Here is a 7,380-nt window from a genome sequence, read left to right as displayed (position 1 = left end):
TTATTTTGGTAAATTAATGTATTTATAACTCCGCCTGTGGTGACTAATGGGTGGATTGAGTAGCTCAGGAGTCACCATTGCCGGTCCTAAGCCCGGGTAAAGGAGGAAGGTTGGGCAGTGGGCTAACAACCCACTCCCGGAAAAACACACTGTTATGAAACCTAAACATTTGCCTCGGAACAAGGGGAACTTTCGGAAACGACTAAAGCTACGAAACATGGACTATGCATTTGGAAGTTGGAATGTGAGGACGATAAATAGACCAGGAGCTCAAACTGCACTTCTACAAGAACTAAAAAGATATAATCTTATGATCACTGCTCTTCAGGAGACAAGATGGCTGGGGAAAGGTGTCAGGGACACCAAAACGCACACAATTCTATATAGTGGCAAAGAACAAGGAATCAAAGAATGTGGAGTTGCATTTGTGGTAGATAATGTTTTTAAGTCAAAAATCATAGACTTCCAGACAGTGAATGAAATGATATGCAAACTAAGAATTCGCACCCACTTCTTCAACCTTACTATGATAAACATCTACTGCCCAACAGATGAACAAGAGCAACATACAAAGGAAAGCTTCTATCAACAGCTGGAGATAGTATATGACAACGCGCCAAAAAATGACATTAAGGTTATAATGGGTGATATGAATGCCAAAATAGGCAAGGAACCGCAGTTCTATGGCACAACAGGAAAACACTCACTGCACAATGAAACAAGCGAGAATGGGGAGTTTTTGATAAATTTTGCCACCAGTAAAAACATGGTTATAAGCTCCACATGCTTCCCACATAAAGACATACACAAAATGACGTGGATCTCACCAGATGGAACCACAACCAATCAAATTGACCATGTGATGATAGACAAAAGGGCAGCCAGTAATATCTCTGATGTGAGAACACGACGAGGAGCATGCTGTGGATCAGACCATCTTTTACTGCAAACCAAATTTAGGTGCAGAGTTAACAGAGAAAGAAACGAAAGACAACAAAGAACAAACAAACTAGACCTGGAAAAACTGAAGACTCAGGAATGTAGAGAGAAGTTCGAGCAAGAAGTCACAAATGAGCTAAGGACACAAGAACTGCACTCCATAGAGAGCAAATGGAATAATATCAAAACAGCAGTGCTGACAGCAGCAGCGTCCACCGTGAGAAACAAGAAAAAGAAGAGAAGAGGAACATGGTTTGATGACGAGTGCAGGCAAGCGATAGAAGAAAGAAACGAAGCGCACAAAATGTACATAACAAGAAGAACACGGGAAAGACGAACATCATTTGAAGTCGCAAGACGGAAAGCAGACAAGATATGCAGAAACAAAAAGAGAGCTTATGAAAATGGACAAATAGAAGAAATGGAACAAAATTTCAAAAAAAACGAAATTAGAGGAGCTTACGAATACCTAAAAAAGATAAAAAGTGGATATAAACCTCAAACAAGCCTATGCAAAGATGAAAGTGGGCAAATAATCAGTGACCAACAGAAAGTCACAGAAACCTGGAAGCATTATTTTCAGACCCTACTTGGAACACAAGTAGATATGGAAGATGAAATGGGTACGAACCATGTAGAAGAGAACGAAGTTGAAGTAGAAGCTCCAACCATAGAGGAAGTTCTCGAAGCTATTAAGGCCCAGAAAAACAATAAAGCCCCGGGAGTTGACGAGATTCCAGCAGAACTGTATAAGGTAGGTGGCAACCACCTATCAAGTCATATCCACGCGCTTATCAAAGAAATATCGCAAGAAGAGAAAATACCCGACGAATGGAAGAAAAGTATAGTATGCCCAATCTATAAAAAAGGAGACAAACTCCAGTGCAAAAACTACCGTGGAATTTCTCTACTATGTACGTAGTATATATATAGCGTATAAAGTCCTCATACTCAGACTCCAACCACTAGCAGAAAATATTATTGGAGAATATCAGACGGGCTTCAGACGGGGAAGATCGACAATGGATCAAATATTTACAGTCAAGCAGGTCTTGAGCAAATCGTGGGAACACGACATTGATGTTCACAACGTGTTTGTAGACTTCAAACAGGCATACGATTCAGTCAAAAGGGACAGACTATACTATATATTGGCAGAATTAGCAATACCACATAAGCTAATTAGACTCATTAAAGCCACAATGGATGAAACTCAGGCATGTGTACGAATACAAAACAACCGGACAGACTTTTTCAAAATCTCGCAGGGACTAAAGCAGGGAGATGGGCTGGCACCAACATTGTTTAACCTGGCACTGGAGTATGCGGTTAGGCAAATGCAAACTGGACGAGAAAACCTACTGACCAATAAAACGGTTCAACTGGCTGCCTACGCCGATGATATTAATATTATGAGTAGAACATCAACAGGAGCACAGGAAGCATACGCAGAGTTAAAAACACAAACGAAAAGGCTAGGTCTGGAAATTAACACAGAAAAAACAAAAATAATGGTACAGACGAGAAGAAATATAATCCCACAAAACATTATGCATGAAGATGACATTGAAACGGTTGGAAAGTTTACATACCTGGGAGTAGAAATATATGCCGATGGAGCAGAGGATGGAGAAATACGAAAAAGGATAACGCAGGCAAACAAAGCTTATTTTGCCCTCTCCCATATATTTCGGTCTAAAAGTGTCCACCGAAATACAAAGATGAGAATCTATAAAACTTTAATTCGGCCAATAGCATGTTATGGCAGCGAAGCATGGGTCCTGAAAGAAACATCCAAAAACAAACTCGACACATTCGAAAGAAAAGTACTGAGGAGAATACTAGGACCTGTGAGGGAAAACGGAATCTTCAGAATTCGATATAACAACGAGCTCTATCAACTGTATAAGGAAACACCCCTGTCAGACTTCATTAGAATACAAAGATTGCAATGGGCCGGACATGTGATACGAATGGGAGAGGATAGGCTACCAAAACGAGCACTGAACGCCAGAATGCAGGGAAAGAGACCAGTTGGAAAGCCAAGAAAGCGCTGGGAAGACACAGTAAGCAGCGACGCACAAGCACTTTTAGGAGTCCGTGTATGGAGAAGAGCAGCCACAGACAGACAAGGGTGGAGGCAAAAAATAAAGGAGGCCAAGGCTCATTTTGGGCTGTAGTGCCGTAGAAGAAGAAGAATGTATTTATTAAATAGATATCTCCTTAATTTAAAGTAACTTCTTTTGATTATCATTGCTTTCTTACCTATTCTTTATTTTTTCAAGTTAGTTTTTTATATAAAAGTAGAGCTAAGCTTGTTAATAACATTTATGTTGCTTTAATAAATTGATTATAGTTTGTTATCTTATCACCTAAATAATATGTGCCCTTGATGCCTGTATGTGCATTTTTGCCACGTACCAATCTTTTTTAAGATTTCCATTTCATTATGGTGGAGGTCCATCAATGAAAAGGTTCTTTAAAATACAGTCAAGTTTATGTCATTAATTTGGTTTTTTGTGTTTTAACCATGTTTGATTGACTTTTGTGGGGCATGGTAGATAGCTGGGTTAGTTAGAGCATAGGCACGGATCGCTTAGATCGTGGCTTCAAACTCCTCTAGTAACGTTTAATAAATAGCAATAGGCTAATGGGTAACTGCAAGACTTGCAAGACTCTTGCTGCAAGACCAAGACCAAGACCAAGACCGGGAGTGCAATACCAAGACCAAGACCAAGACCAGGTGTATTGGCGCAAGACCAAGACCAAGACTGTCTAAGTCTCGTCTTGTTCTTGCATTTGGGCAACACTAATATAGTTATTTAGTCGGGATCGACACGGCTATACCGCAGACCGTTACTGCTATACAATATAAATTAGTTGTTAGGATTTAATATAAAGAAAATAAATCTTTGGACATTCCCCTACGTTCCTCCTCTAGTAGACGTTCCCCTACTTTCTGCTGTAAATAATGTTATCTGTAGAAAATGGCAAAATTAAAAATCTTTGAGCTGTCGTTTATATCATATACATATAATACAAGATAGACTGATCGTTGCAATATCAGCCCAGCAAAGCAGTCCTTGCATCTCTTTCCAACGGGCCGTGTTTATTGAGTATGTGACCTTCTCATTGGTCACTTAGTCTATAAACCTGGCAAATTAGAAAGAGATGCAGGGATTGCTTTGGGTCAGTTTTCTCTGATGCACTGGGAGAATTCAACTGTATTGCAGCAATTAGTCTATTTGTATTATATGTTTATATTGTTTTACATGTCTATATGTTTTGTATGTATAACTTAAAAATTAGTTTTGTTAAAAACAAGTTTATGTACTTCTGTAGCGTTGATAAATTGTTGTATGTGAGGGCAAAACCTATTGCAATTCTACTGTACTAGCGTGAAACTAGAATTTTTTTTATATGTTGACAGTTTATATTTTATATATAGAGAGATAGCTGTAAATGATCAGGGAAGAGTTGGTCAGACAATCATTATTAAATTGGTTGATTAAGATATTGTACTTTTTATTTCTGCGTTGTCTATATTTAATTGTCTGTTGATTTTCTTAGGAATTTATGTGAATCTATTTTCTATTGTTCTATCTTCAAGTGAGGAGTATCATCATCATCATCATCATCACTGGCCCGACAACCCTTTTTGGGTCTTGGCCTGTTCCAGGATTCTTCTCCATTCTGATCAGTTTCGTGCTTTTTTTTCCAGTTTTTTATTTTTAAGGTTGTTATATCATTTTCTATTTGTTCTAAGTATCTCAGCTTCGGCCTTCCTCTTGTTCTTTTTCCTACTGGCATCTGTTTGAATATTTTGTTTGGTATTTTGCCTTCTTCCATTCTTTCTACATGTCCTATCCAACGCAGCCGTCTTATTTTAATGAATGTTATAATATCCGGTGAGGAGTATAGTTTAGACATATCGCCGAGCAGTGACTGAACATGAAAGCAAACTACAGTGCTTCCTAAAAGGGGTCATTTCTACCGAATGTATTTCCCAGAAAGGAGAGAAACTTTTAAACAGGTAAGGATAATGAGTCCGGATTTTCTTAATAAAGCTTTTTTATCGAGTGAATTGTGCATGCAGCCAATTAACATTGGTGTGGGTATGTTTCTTGGATTTTTGGTTTTATTTTTAGTGGACACAATAAATCTGGTATACACATTTGTTTATTTTAATGGGTGTATTAGTAGACGTTTGTGTTCTTTGGGAGGTGGTATCGCTGATATCAGAACATGTTCGGTTCTATCCGATGGACAGAAAAAAATCATTGTTAGTGATTATGAGTTTGGTAGGAATATTGACTATATTTATTTGTTGACTGGGATCTGTATTCTTTATTGAACTTGATCATACGTCATTATTAGTCATTGGGGTAGCGAAGATGCATGTAGCTGAAGATTTTTTCCGTAGGAGAGGAGTTCTAGGAGGATTTTGACAATTATTTGCTGTGTGGCCATGTTTCTGAAAGCGTTTTACAGACATAGTTTTCTTGAATATCGTCATTTGCCCAGAAATCTTCAAGGTTTCGCCGGGACGACCGATGAATTCCTGCTAAATAAAGTAATCCAAATACAGTCTGCCTTGATTTATTGCTGGGGGGTCTCTTTTACTACGTATTGGTGATCATCATTGTAACGTTTACTTACTGAATTGATTTTCTCATTAGTATGTTTTACAATATCAGCAATGAGTATGTCATCCATGAAAAGCTTCCAACAATCAATTGCAGGTTTAGCTTCTTTAGCGTGTCGTTTTACGCCAGGCAATTCAGAAATTATATTTTTGGCTCTAGTGCGAACCGATCGTAGTTCTTCCTTTTTTGCCCATTTCGTCACTTTATCTCTGCCCCAATAATATCTAGCAAATCTACTCACATCATCTCCATTCTTTTGTTCACTTTCATCTTCGTCGCCATCTTGTTCTGTGTCTGTGTCATAAGAACTTTCACTAACATTGTCGAGCTGCACTTCGTCTTCGAAATCAGGAATAGCCTCATCTTCATCACTTTGTACCTCTTCCCAGAAAGTTAGCAACCTTGCTTGCTCTTTTTCATAACTATACATATTCATAACAAATTTTGAGAACAACAACCAGAGTAAAAACCAAAAAAAAACACATGAAGGTCGGAAAAAATGTCCAGGCATCAACAATGGTTAACTGACTGACGCCAGAGGTGTGGTGGGGTGTGACATACCCCCGAGGCATATTCTGACCTCTATGTAAGTGGATATTGAATAAATTATGAAAATAACAATGCTACTCCATAGATTGATGTTATAGTAACAGCTACAATAGAGAGCGGTAAGATGCTGTTTTTGAGAAAAATTTTATTTTTTGCATGTGTGGGGTGTATTACATCCACCATACCAACGCAGATTTAATATACCCTTTTTGGTTGTAATAATTCATTTTGCTATTTACATTTATTTTAGTGATATATGTTTTAAAACTTATACTTTGCAATGATAATTTTAGAATTTAAAATTTCTATTTACTTGTTTTAAACTTTTGTAACATTCCTCTTTGAAAAAGGAATATCATTACGACAAACCATACAAACAAAATACCAACAAATTCAATTCAAGTTATTCAATAAGTTCGTTCGAGCTGGAAACTCCTTAAATATTTAATCAACTTCCCCAATATAACTCGTATCGAGGACGCCTCTGCAGGAGCAGATTCAGTTTCATGGCCAACCTTCATTTTGTCCCATCAGCAGAATCTGTATTCATTTTAAACTGTTAAATATAAATAGAATGGAAATGAGGAAGAGCAAGATGCAGATAGGAGACGACATACAGAAGACTGGACTTAAAAAGGAGTTACTGAATCGGGTTTCTTTGTGTATTGGAGCGGTATCGATATGCGGTCTTTTAAATAAAGACGTAGTTTTAATTCCTAAATATATAAGAATTCAAGTAATATTTTTTGGTAAATACTTTCTTTGTACAGGGTCTTGCAAAAATTCGTATATATGCGGAGTATACCGAAAACTAGAGCAGTTAAAAAAAAGTTAAGATGTCATGAATTATTTTTTCGTTAAAGTAAAAATTACCCAATCTCACATCATCGGTGGCTTCTCTATTAGCAACATACAGACGATTAATAAAAAAATCGAAAAAATTAAAAGTTCGCAAAACTCCAATTGCAAAGATTATCAGTAGGTATTTAATATTTATTTAATATTATAATCATCGTACAGTTTTATCCCTTCATCATTCGCACCGTTAAAAAAATCTAAAACTGTTAAATATTTCGCCATAATTTTCGAAATATTGCTTCTTTTGGGTTCTGCAATCAGGAATAACTTCTATGAAGGCCCGTATAAGACTATGTTAAATAATGGTGGGAGTACTTTTTATCTTACAGCCGACAGCAGCAGCTCAGCTGCAGCAGTTGTTGTTAGTTCAAATCTAATACGCTGCGTT

The sequence above is a fragment of the Diabrotica undecimpunctata genome, chromosome 3, assembly GCF_040954645.1.
Source record: "Diabrotica undecimpunctata isolate CICGRU chromosome 3, icDiaUnde3, whole genome shotgun sequence".
NCBI classification, from domain to species: Eukaryota; Metazoa; Arthropoda; class Insecta; order Coleoptera; family Chrysomelidae; genus Diabrotica; species Diabrotica undecimpunctata.
This window is presented reverse-complemented; position numbering follows the sequence as displayed.